The following is a 14,562-nucleotide window of genomic DNA, read 5'->3' on the forward strand; positions in this document are numbered from 1 at the left end:
TTCAAAAATTTGGTTCCATTGAAATCAACCAAGAACACAAAAAATTCGCTTGCAACAAAATTACCCCAGAAGACAAAAAATTCTTTTAGAACGAAATCTCATGAGAACACAAATATTCGCTTCCAATGAAATCACCTGAGAACACAAAAAATTCGCTTCCAACGAAAACACCCCAGAGCACAAAATATTCGCTTCCAACGAAATCACCCCAGAGCACAAAAAATTTAGTTCCAACGAAATTACCCCAGAACACAAAAAATTCGCTTGCAACTAAATCTTCTCAGAACACATATATTTGCTTCCAACAAAATCACCCCAGAACACAAAAAATTTGCTTCCAACGAAATGACTCCAGAGCACAGAAAACACGCTTCCAACGAAATGACCCCCTATTTCAATAATGTGCTTCCATCGAAAAAACCGGAGAACACAAAAAATTCGCATCCAACGATATTACCCAGAACACAAAAAAATTCGCTTCCAACGAAGTGACTCCAGGGCACAGAAAACACGCTTCCAAGGAAATGATCCCATACTTCAAAAATTTACTTCCATCGAAATCACCCGAGAACACAAATAATTCGCTTGCAACGAAATTTCCCCAGAAGACAAAAAATTCTTTTCCAACGAAATCTCCTGAGAACACAAATATTCGCTTCCAAAGATATCATCCCAGAGCAGAAAAATTCGCTTCCAATGAAATCACCCGAGAACACAAAAAATTCGCTTCCCAGGAAATCAACCCAGACCACAAAAAAATTCGCTTCCATTGAAATCAACCCAGACCACAAAAAATTCGCTTCCATCGAAATCACCCAAAAACACAAAAAAAATGCTTCCAACGAAATTACCCCAGAACACAAAAAAATTCACTTCAAATGAAATCACCCCAGAGAACAGAAAATTGGTTTCCAACAAAATCACCCCAGATCTCCAAAAATTCATTTCCAACGAAATCACACCAGAACAGAGAAAAACTCGCTCCTAACGAAATAACTCCAAAGGTCATAAAACCCGCTTACTACCAAATTACCCCAAAAACCAAATATTCGCTTCCACCGAAATCAGCCCAGAACACAAAAAATTTGCGTCCAACGAAAGGACTCCAGAACACCGAAAACACGCTTCCAACGAAATCAACCTATACTTCAAAAAATTTGCTTCCAAAGAAATCACCCCAGACCACAAAAAATTCGCTTCAAACAAAATCAACCCAGAACACAAAAAATTCACTTCCATCAAAATGACTCCAGAGCACAGGAAAAACGCTTCCAACGAAATCACCCGAGACCACCAAAAATTCGCTTCCAAAAAAATCAACCCAGAAAACAAAAAGTTCGCTTCAATCGAAATCACCCCAGTACACAAAAAATTAGCTTCGAACGAAATCAACCCAGAACACAAAAAATTTGCTTCCATGGAAATGACTCCAGAGCACAGAAAACACGCTTCCAACGAAATCACCCCATTATCAAAAAATTCGCTAACAACGAAATCACCCCAGACCACAAAAAATTCATTTCCAACGAAATCACCCCAGAAAACAAAAAATTCGCTTCCAAAGAAATCACCCCAGAACACAAAAAATTTGCTTCCAACGATATCACCCCGATCACAAAAACTTCATTTCCAAAGAAATCACACCAGAACAGAGAAAAATTGGCTTCTAACTAAATGACTTCAAAGGACATAAAACCCGCTTCCAAAAACATTAACCCAGAGCACAAAAAAATTCCCTTCCAACAAAATCACCCCAGAACACAAAAAAAATTCGCATCCAACAAAATTACCCCAGAACACAAGAAATTCGCTTCCAACGAAATCACAGCAAAGCACAAAAAAATCGCTTCCAACGAAATGACCCCATAATTCAAAAATTTGCTTCCAACGAAATTAACCCAGAACACAACAAATTCGCTTCCAACAAAATCACACCAGAGCACAAAAAATTTGCTTCCAACGAAATGACTCCAGAGCACAGAAAACACGCTTCCAACGATATTACCCCAGAACACAAAAATTTCTTTTACAACGAAATCTCCTGATAACACAAATATTTGCTTCCATAGAAATCATCCCAGAGAAAAAAAAAAAAATTCGCTTCCAAAAAAATCATCCTAGAACACAAAAAATTCGCTCCCAACGAAATCACCTCAGAACACAAGAAATTCGCTTGCAACGAAATCTCCTGAGAACACAAATATACGCTTGCAACGAAAAAACCCCAGAGCACAAAATTTCGTTTCAAACGAAATGACTCCAGAGCACAGAAAAAACGCTTCCAACGAAATGACACCCTTTCAAAAAATTGCTTCCATTGAAAAAACCGGAGAACACAAAAAATTCTCTTCCAAAAATATTATCACAGAAGACAAAAAATTCTTTTCCAATGAAATATCCTGAGAACACAAATATTCGCTTCCAAAGGTATCATCCCAGAGTAGAAATATCGCTTCCAACGAAATCACCCTAGAACACAAAAATTCCCTTTCAACGAAATCACTCGAGAACACAAAGAATTCGCTTCCAACGAAATTACCAAAGAGCACAAAAATTTGCTTCAAACGAAATGACTCCAGAGTACACAAAACACGCTTCCTACAAAATGACCCCCTACTTCAAAAATTTGCTTCCATCGAAAAAACGGAGAACACAAAAAATTCTCTTCCAACAATATTACCCCAAAAGACAAAAAATTCTTTTCCAATGAAATCCCTGAGAACACAAATATTCGCTTCCAAAAGTATCATTACAGAGCAGAAATATCGCTTCCAACGAAATCACCCTAGAACACAAAAATTCCCTTTCAACGAAATCACCCAAGGACACAAAAAATTCGCTTCCAACGAAATCACCCCAGAGCACAAAAAATTTGTTTCCAACGAAATGACTCCAGGGCACAGAAAACATGCTTCAAATGATATGACCCCCAACTTCAAAAATTAGTTTCTATCAAAATCACATGAAAACACAAAAAAGTGCTTCCAACGAAATTACCCCTGAACACAAAAAAATTCGCTTGCAACGAAATCTACTGAGAACACAAATATTTGCTTCCAACGAGATCACCCCAGAGCACAAAAAATTCGCTTCCAACGAAATGACTCCAGAGCACAGAAAACACGCTTCCAAAGAAATGACCACATACTTCAAAAATTAGCTTCCATCGACAAAACCGGACAACACAAAAAATTCACTTCCAACGAAATTACCCCAGAAGAGAAAAAATTCGCTTGCAACGAAATCTCCTGAGAACACAAATATTCACTTCCAACGAAAAAACCCCAGAGCACAAAAAATTCGCTTCCAATGAAGTGACTCCAGAGCACATAAAACACGCTTCCTAAAAAATGACCCCCTACTTCAAAAATTTGCTTGCATCTTAAAAACCGGAGAACACAAAAAATTCTCTTCCAACAATATTACCCCAGAAGACAAAAAATTCTTTTCCAACGAAATCTCCTGAGAACACAAATAATCGCTTTCAAAGATATCATCCCAGAGTAGAAAATATTGCTTCCAACAAAATCACCCTAGAACACAAAAATTCCCTTTCAACGAAATCACCTGAGAACACAAAAAAATTCGCTTCCACGAAATAATTCAGGAGGACAAATATTCGCTCCCTACAAAGGGACTCCAGAGCACAGAAAACACGCTTCCAATGAAATGACCCCAGAACACAAAAAATTCGCCTCCAACGAAATCACCCTAGAACTTAAAAAATTCGCTTTCAACGAAATTCCCCGAGAACACAAAAAATTCACTTCCAACGAAATCACCCCGGAGCACCAAAAATTCGCTTCCAACGAAATGACTCCAGAGCACAGAAAACACACTTCCAAAGAAATGACCGATATTTCAAAAATTTGCTTGCATCGAAATCACCGAAGAACACAAAAAATTCGCTTCCAACGAAATTACCCCAGAACACAAAAAATTTGCTTCCAACGAAATCTCCTGATAACACAAATATTCGCTTCCAAAGGAATCATCCAGAGCACAAAAAAATTCGCTTCCAACAAAATCACCCTAGAACACAAAAAATTCCCTTTCAACGAAATCAGCCGAGAACACAAAAAATTCACGTACAACGAAATTACCAGAGAACAGAAAAAAGTTGCTTCCATCGAAATCACCCCAGAATACAATAAATTCGCTTCCAACGAAATCACGCTAGAAAACAAAAAATTTGCTTTCAATGAAATCACCCAGGAACACAAAAAATTCGCTTCCAATGAAATTACCCCGAACACAAAAAATTCGCTTCCAACAAAATCACGCTAGAACACAAAAAATTAGCTTTAAAGGAAATCACCTGAGAACACAAAAAATTCGCTTCCAACGAAATAACCACAGCACAAAAAATTCACTTCCAATGAAATGACTCCAGAGCACAGAAAACACACTTCGAATGAAAGGACCCCAAAACACAAACAATTCACTTCCAACGAAATCACACTAGAACATAAAAAATTCGCTTTCAACGAAATCACCAGAGAACACAAAAAATTCGCTTCCAACCATATCAACCCAGAACACAAAAAAATTCGCTTCCAACGAAATGACTCCAGGGCACAGAAAACATGCTTCCAACAAAATGACCCCATACTTCAAAAATTTGCTTCCATCAAAATCACCCAAGACACAAAAAATTCACTTACAATGAAATTAACACAGAACACAAAAAATTCGCTTCCAAAGATATTACCCCGAACACAAAAATTGCTTCCAACGAAATCACGCTAGAACACAAAAAATTAGCTTTAAAGGAAATCACCTGAGAACACAAAAAATTCGCTTCCAACAAAATCACCACAGCACAAAAAATTCACTTCCAATGAAATTACTCCAGAGCACAGAAAACACACTTCCAATGAAAGGACCCCAGAACACAAACAATTCACTTCCAACGAAATCACACTAGAACATAAAAAATTCGCTTTCAACGAAATCACCAGAGAACACAAAAAATTCGCTTCCAACAAAATCAACCCAGAACACAAAAAATTCGCATCCAACGAAATGACTCCAGGGCACAGAAAACACGCTTCCAACGAATTGACCCCATTCTTCAAAAATTTGCTACCATGCAAATCACCCCAGAACACAAAAAAATTCGCTTACAATGAAATCTCGTGAGAAGACAAATATTGGCTTCCATCGAAATCACCTCAGAGCACAAAAAATTCTTTCAACGAAATGACTCCAGAACACTTAAAACACGCTTCCAACGAAATGACCCACTACTTCAAAAATTTGCTTCCATCGAAAACACCAGAGAACACAAAAAATTTTCTTCCAACGATATTACCCCAGAAGACAAAAAATTCTTTTCCAACGAAATCTCCTGAGAACACAAATATTCACTTCCAAAGATATCATCCCAAAGAAGAAAAAATTCACTTCCAACGAAATCACCCTAGAACACAAAAATTCCCTTTCAACGAAATCACCCGAGAACACAAAAAATTCGCTTCCAACGAAATGACTCAGGAGTACCGAAAACATGCTTCCAACGAAATGATCCCATACTTCAAAAATTTGCTTCCATGGAAATCACCCGAGAACACAAAAAATTCGCTTGCAACGAAATCTTCTGAAAACACAAATATTCACTTCCAATGAAATTACCCCAGAGCACAAAAAACTATTTTCGAACGAAATGACTCTAGAGCACAGAAAACACGCTTCCAAAGAAATGACCCCCTACTTAAAAAATTTGATTCCATCGAAAAAACCGGAGAAAACAAAAAATTCGCTTCCAACGAAATTTCCCCAGAACACAAAAAATTCGCTTCCAACAAAATCTCCTGAGAACACAAATATTCGCTTCCAACGAAAACATCCCAGAGCACAGAAAATTCGCTTCCAACGAAATCACCCTACAACACAAAAAATTCCCTTTCAACGAAATCACCCGAGAACACAAAAAATTCGCTTCCAACGAAATGACTCAGGAGTACAGAAAACACTCTTCCAACGAAATGATCCCATACTTCAAAAATGGGATTTTTTGAATTCCCATTGATTTTTTGAATCACCCCAGAGCACAAACAATTCGCTTTCAACGAAATGACTCCAGAGCACAGAAAAAACGCTTCCAATGAAATGACCCCGGAACACAAAAAATTCGCCTCCAACTAAATCACCCTAGAACATAAAATATTCGCTTCCATCGATATCACCACAGAAGACAAAAAATTCACTTCCAACGAAATCACCCCAGAGCACAAAAATTTGCTTCCAACAAAATGAGTACAGAGCACAGAAAACACGCTTCCAACGAAATGACCCCAAACTTCAAAAATTTGCTTCTATTGAAATCACCCGAGAACACAAAAAATTTGCTTCCAACGAAATTACCCCAGAATACAAAAAATTCGCTTCCAACGATATCTCCTGATAACACAAATATTTGCTTCCAAAGAAATCATCCCAGAGCACAAAAAAATTTGCTTCCAAAAAAATCACCCTAGAACACAAAAAATTCCCTTTCAAAGAAATCACCGGAGAACACAAAAAAATTCACGTCTAACGAAATTACCACAGTACAGAAAAAATTTGCTTCCATCGAAATCACCCCAGAACACAAAAAATTTGCTTCCAACGAAATGACTCCAGAGCACAGAAAACATGCTTCCAACAAAATGACCCCATACTTCAAAAATTTGCTTTCATTGAAATCACCAGAGAAGAGAAAAAATTCGCTTCTAACACATTACCCCAGAACACATAAAATTCACTTGCAACGAAATCTTCTGAGAACACATATGTTCGCTTCCAACGAAATCACCCCAGAACACAAAAAATTCGCTTCCAACGAAATCTCCTGAGAACACAAATATTCGCTTCCAGCGAAATCACACCAAAGCACAAAAAATTCGCATCCAACAAAATGACTCCAGAGCACAGAAAACACGCTTCCAACGAAATGACACCGTATTTCAAAAATTTGCTTCCATCGAAAAAACCGGAGAACACAAAAAACTCGCTTCCAATGAAATTAACCCAAAACACAAAAAATTAGCTTGCAACAAAATCTCCTGAGAACACAAATATTCGTTTCCAACGAAATCACCGAAGAACACAAAAAATTCGCATCCAACGAAATTAACCCAGAATAGAAAAAAATTACTTCCAACCAAATCAACCCAGAGCACAAAAAATTCCCTTCCAACAAAATCACCCAGGAACACAAATATTGGCTTCCAACGAAATTACCCCAGAGCTGAAAATATTTGTTTCCATCGAAATCACCCCAGAACACAAAACTTTGCTTCCAAAGAAATCGCCCCAGAACACAAAAATTCGCTTCCAACAAAATCACCCCAGAAAACAAAGAATTTGCTCCCAAAGAAATCACCGCAGAACACAAAAATTTCGCTTCCAACGAAATGACTCCAGAACACAGAAAAACCGCTACCAACGAAATCACCTGAGAACACAAAAAATTCGCTTCCAACGAAATCATCCTAGAACACAAAAAATTCGCATCGAACGAAATGACTTCAGAGCTCAGAAAGCATGCTTCCAATGAAATGACCCCAGAAAACAAAAATTTCGCTTCCATCGAAATCACCGCAAAACACAAAAATTCACATCCAACGAAAAGACTCCAGAGCACAGAAAACATGCTTTCAACGAAATGAACCCCTATTTCAAAAATTTGCTTCATTCAAAAAAACCGGAGACACAAAGAATTCGCCTCCAACGAAATCACCCCAGAACACAAAAAATTTGCTTCCAAAAAATTACTCTAGAGAACGGAAAACACCCTACCAACGAAAGAACCCCATACTTCAAAAAAATTCGCTTCCAACAAAATCACCCCAGAACAAAATCTTTTCCTTTCAACGAAATCACCCCAGAGCACAAAAAATTTGCTTCCAACGAAATGACTCCATAGCTAGAAAACACGCTTCGAACGAAATGACCCCCTACTTCAAACATTTGCTTCCATCGAAATCACCAGAGAACACAAAAAATTCGCTTCCAACGAAATCACCCCAGAACATAAAACATTCGCTTCCAACAAAATGACTCCTGAGCACAGAAAACACACTTCTAACGAAATCACCCCATACTTAAAAATATTCTCTTCCAACGAAATTATCCCAGAGCAGAAAACATTTGCTTCCAACGAAATCACCCCAGAGCATAAAAAATTCGCTACCAACGAAATCACCCTAAAGGACAAAAAATTCGATATCAACGAAATCATCCTAGAACACAAAAAATTCCCTTTCAACGAAATTATCCCAGGAGAGAAAAAATATGCTTCTATCGTAGTCACCACAGAGCACGAAATATTCGTTCCCAATGTAATCACACCAGAACACAAAAAATTCGCTTCCAACGAAATCACGCTAGAACACAAAAAATTAGCTTTTTCAACGAAATCACCCGAGAACACATAAAATTCGCTTATAATGAAATCACCCCAGAGCACAAAAAATTCGCTTGCAATGAAATCTCCTGAGAACATAAATATTCACTTCCAATGAAAGGACTCCAGAGCACAGAAAACACAATTCCAACGAAATGACCCCCTATTTCAAATATTTGCTTCCATCGAAATCACTCGAGAACACAAAAAATTCGCTTCCAACGAATTTACCCCAGAAGACAAAAATTTCTTTTCCAACGAAACCTCCTGAGAACACAAATATTCGCTTCCAACGAACTCACCCCAGAGCAAAAAAACTCGCTTCCAGCGAAATCACCCTACAACACAAAAAATTCCCTTTCAACGAAGTCACCCGAGAACACAAAAAATTCACTTTCAACGAAATCACCCCAGAACACAAAAAATTTGCTGCCAACAAAATCACCTCGAACACAAATAATTCGCTTTCAACAAAATCACACCAGAGCACAAAAATTAGCTTCCAACGAAATGACTCCAGAGCACAGAAAACACGCTTACAAAGAAATGACCCCAGAACACAAAAAATTCGCTACCAACAAAATCACCTCAAACACAAATCATTCGCTTTCAACAAAATCAACCGAGAAAAAAAAATCACTTCCAACGTAATCACCACAGAGCACAAAAAATTCGCTTCCCGTAAAATGACCCTAGAACATAAAAAATTCGCTTCAATCGAAATCACCAGAGAAGACAAAATATGCGCTTCCAACCAAATCACCCCAGAGCGCAAAAAATTTGCTTACAACGAAATCACCCTGGAACATAAAAAATTCGCTTTCAACAAAATGAACAGGGGATACAAAAAATTCGCTTCCAACGAAATCACCCCAGAGCACAAAAAATTCTCTTCCAACGAAATGACCCCCTACGTCAAAAATTTTCTTCCATTGAAAAACAGTAGAACACAAAAAATTCACTTCCAACGAAATTACCCAAGAAAAAAAAAATTCGCTTGCAACCAAATCTCCGGAGAACACAAATATTCGCTTCCAAATAAATCACACCAGAGCACAAAAAATTCGCTTACAACGAAGTGACTCCAGAGCACAGAAAACACGCTTGCAAAGAAATGACCCCATACTTCAAAAATTTGTTTCCATCGAAATCACCCGAAAACACAAAAAATTTGCTTCCAAAAAATCACCCCAAAGCACAAAAAATTCGCTTCCAAAGAAATGACCTCAGACTTCAAAAATTTTCTTCCATCGAAAAGACCAGAGAACAGATAAAATTAGCTTCCAACGAAATTACACCTGAACACAAAAAATTCACTTCTAAAGAAATCTCTTGAGAATACAAATATTGGCTTCCAAAGAAATCATCCCAGAGCACAAAAATTTCTCTTCAAACGAAATGACTCCAAAGCACAGAAAACACGCTTGCAACGAAATGACCCCATACTTCAAAAATTTGCTTCCATCAAAAAAACCGTAGAACACAAAAAATTCTCTTCCAACGCTATTACCCCAGGAGAAAAAAATTCTTTTCCAACGAAAACTCCTGAGAACACAAATATTCACTTCCAATGAAATCATCCCAGAGCACAAAAAATTCGCTTCCAACGAAATCACCCGATGACACAAAAAATTCACGTCCAAAGAAATTATCACAGAACAGAAAAAATTTGCTTCCATTGAAATCACCCCAGAATACAAAAAAATTTGCTTCCAACGAAAACATGCTAGAACACAAAAAATTAGCTTTTTCAACGAAATCACCCGAGAACACAAAAAATTCACTTCTAACGAAATCACCCCAGAGCACAAAAACTTCCCTTCCAACGAAATGACTCCAGAGCACAGAAAACACGATTCCAACGAAATGACCCCCTATTTCAAAAATATGCTTCCATCGAAAAACCCGGAGAACACAAAAAATTCTCTTCCAACGATAAAACCCCAGAAGACAAAAAATTCTTTTCCAAGGAATCTCCTGAGAGCACAAATATTCGCTACCAAAAATATCATCCCAGAGTACAAAAAATTCACTTCCAACGAAATCACCGTAGAACATAAAAAATTCGCTTCCATCGAAATCACCACAGAAGACAAAAAATTTGCTTCCAACCAAAGCACCCCAGAGCAGAAAAAATTCACTTCCAACGAAATCACCCTAGTACATAAAAAATTTGCTTCCAACTAAATCACCCCAGAGCACAAAATATTCGCTGCCAACGAAATTACCCCAGAACACAAAAAATTCGCTTGCAACGAAATCTCCTGAGAACACAAATATTCGCTTCCAATGAAATCACCCCAGAGCACGAAAAAATCACTTCCTACGAAATGACTCCAGAGCACAGAAAACACACTTCCAACGATATGACCCCATACTTCAAAAATTTGCTTCCATCGAAATCACCCGAAAACACAAAAAATGCGCTTCAAAAGAAATTACCCCAGAACACAAAAAAAATCGCTTCCAACGAAATCTCCTGGGAACACAAATATTTGCTTCCAAAGAAATCATCCCAGAGCACAAAAAATTCGCTTCCAACGAAATCACCCTAGAACACAAAAAATTCTCTTTCAACGAAATCCCCTGAGAACACAAAAAATTCACGTCCAACGAAATTACCACAGAACAGAAAATATTTGCTTCCATCAAAATTACCCCACAACACAAAAAATTCGCTTCCAACGAAATCACGCTAGAACACAAAAATATTAGCTTTCAATGAAATCACCCCAAAGCACAAAACATTCCCTTCCAACGAAATGACTCCAGAGCACATAAAACACGATTCCAACGAAATGACCCCCTACTTAAAAAATTTGCTGCCACCGAAAAACCGGAGAACATAAAAAATTCGCTTCCAACGAAATTACCACAGAACACAAAAAATTCGCTTGCAACGAAATTTTCTGAGAACACAAATATTCGCTTCCAACGATATCACCCCAGAACACAAAAAATTCGCTTCCAACAAAATGACTCCAGAGCACAGAAAACACGCTTCCAACTAAATGATCCCATACTTCAAATTTTGCTTACATCGAAATCACCAGAGAACACAAAAAATTCGCTTCCAACGAAATGACTCCAGAGCACAGAAAACACGCTTCCAACGAAATGACCCCCTACTTCGAAAATTTGCTTCCATCGAAAAAATCTGAGAACACAAAAAATTCGCTTGCAACGAAATCGTCTGAGAAAACAAATATTCGCTTCCAACGAAATGACTCCAGAGCACAGAAAACACGCTTCGAACGAAATGATACCATAATTCAAAAATTTGCTTCCATTGAAATGACCCGAGAGCACAAAAAATTCGCTTCCAAAGAAATGACTCCAAAGCACAGAAAACATGCTTCCAGCGAAATGACCTCATATTTCAAAAATTTGCTTCCATCGAAATCACTTGAGAATACAAAAAATTCGCTTCCAACGAAATTACCCCAGAACAAAAAAAATTCGCTTGCAACGAAATCTCCTGAGAACACAGATATTCGCTTCCAAAGAAATCATCCCAGAGCAAAAAAAGTTCTCTTCCAACGAAATCACCCTAGAACACCAAAAATTCCCTTTCGATGAAATCACCCGAGAAAACAAAAAATTCATGTCCAACGAAATCACCCTAGAACACAAAAAATTTCCTTTCAACGAAATCACACTAGAACACAAAAAATTCGCTTCCAACGAAATCACCCCAAAGCACAAAAAATTCCCTTCCAAAGATCTGACTCCAGAGCACAAAAAACAAGCTTCCAACGAAATGTCCCCCTACTTCAAAAATTTGCTTCCATTGAAATGACCCCATAACACAAAAAATTCGCTTCCAACGAAATTACCCCAGAACACAAAAAATTTGCTTACAACGAAATCACCCCAGAACACAAAAAATTCGCTTCCAACGAAATGACTCCAGAGCACAGAAAACACGCTTCCAACGAAATGACCCCCTGCTTCAAAAATTTGCTTCCATCAAAAAAACCGGAGAAAACCAAAAATTTAGGTCCAACAAAATTACCACAGAACAGAAAAAATTTGGTTCCATCGAAATCACCACAGAACACAAAAAATTCGCTTCCAACAAAATCACCCTAGAACACAAAAAATTCCCTTTCAACGAAATCACACTAGAACACAAAAAATTCGCTTCCAACGAAATCAGCCCAAAGCACAAAAAATTCCGTTCCAACGAAATTACTCCAGAGCACAGAAAACAAGCTTCCAAAGAAATGACCCCCTACTTCAAAAATTTGCTTCCATCGAAAAAACCTGAGAACACAAAAAATTCGCTTGCAACGAAATCGTCTGAGAACACAAATATTCGCTTCCAACGAAATGACTCCAGAGCACAGAAAACACGCTTCGAACGAAATGATACCATACTTCAAAAATTTGCTTCCATTGAAATGACCCGAGAACACAAAAAATTCACTTCCAACGAAATTACCCCAGAACACAAAACAATTCGCTTTCAACGAAATCACCCTAATACACAAAAATTCCCTTTCAACGAAATCACCCGAGAACACAAAAAATTCGCTTCCAACGAAATTACCCCAGAACACAAAAAATTCGCTTGCAACGAAATCTTCTGAGAACACAAATATTCGCTTCCAGCGAAATCACACCAAAGCACAAAAAATTCGCATCCAACAAAATGACTCCAGAGCACAGAAAACACGCTTCCAACGAAATGACACTGTATTTCAAAAATTTGCTTCCATCGAAAAAACCGGAGAACACAAAAAACTCGCTTCCAATGAAATTACCCCAAAACACAAAAAATTAGCTTGCAACAAAATCTCCTGAGAACACAAATATTCGTTTCCAACGAAATCACCGAAGAACACAAAAAATTCGCATCCAACGAAATTAACCCAGAATAGAAAAAAATTACTTCAACCAAATCAACCCAGAGCACAAAAAATTCCCTTCCAACAAAATCACCCAGGAACACAAATATTGGCTTCCAACGAAATTACCCCAGAGCTGAAAATATTTGCTTCCATCGAAATCACCCCAGAACACAGAACTTTGCTTCCAAAGAAATCGCCCCAGAACACAAAAATTCGCTTCCAACAAAATCACCCCAGAACACAAAGAATTTGCTCCCAAAGAAATCACCGCAGAACACAAAAATTTCGCTTCCAACGAAATGACTCCAGAACACAGAAAAACCGCTACCAACGAAATCACCCGAAAACACAAAAAATTCGCTTCCAACGAAATCATCCTAGAACACAAAAAATTCGCATCGAACGAAATGACTTCAGAGCACAGAAAGCATGCTTCCAATGAAATGACCCCAGAAAACAAAAATTTCGCTTCCATCGAAATCACCGCAAAACACAAAAATTCACATCCCACGAAAAGACTCCAGAGCACAGAAAACATGCTTTCAACGAAATGAACCCCTATTTCAAAAATTTGCTTCATTCAAAAAAACCGGAGACACAAAGAATTCGCCTCCAACGAAATCACCCCAGAACACAAAAAATTTGCTTCCAAAAAATTACTCTAGAGAACGGAAAACACCCTACCAACGAAAGAACCCCATACTTCAAAAAAATTCGCTTCCAACAAAATCACCCCAGAACAAAATCTTTTCCTTTCAACGAAATCACCCCAGAGCACAAAAAATTCGATTACAAAGAAATTACCCCAGAACACAAGAAATACTCTTCCAACAAAATCGCCCCAGAGCACAAAAAATTCGTTTCCAACGAAATCACCCTGGAACACAAAAAATTCGCTTTCAACAAAATCACCCGCGAACACAAAAAATTTGCTTCCAACGAAATTACCCCAGAACACAAAAAATTCGCTTCCAACGAAATCATCCCAGAGCACAAAAAATTTGCTTCCAACGAAATGACTCCATAGCTAGAAAACACGCTTCGAACGAAATGACCCCCTACTTCAAACATTTGCTTCCATCGAAATCACCCGAGAACACAAAAAATTCGCTTCCAAAGAAATCACCCCAGAACACAAAAAATTCGCTTCCAACGAAATGACTCCAGAGCACAGAAAACACGCTTCCAACGAAATGACCCCCTGCTTCAAAAATTTGGTTCCAACAAAAAAACCAGAGAAAACCAAAAATTCACGTCCAACCAAATTACCACAGAACAGAAAAAAATTGCTTCCATCGAAATCACCACAGAACACAAAAA

This window comes from Meriones unguiculatus, chromosome 5, assembly GCF_030254825.1.
Source record: "Meriones unguiculatus strain TT.TT164.6M chromosome 5, Bangor_MerUng_6.1, whole genome shotgun sequence".
Classification (NCBI taxonomy): Eukaryota; Metazoa; Chordata; class Mammalia; order Rodentia; family Muridae; genus Meriones; species Meriones unguiculatus.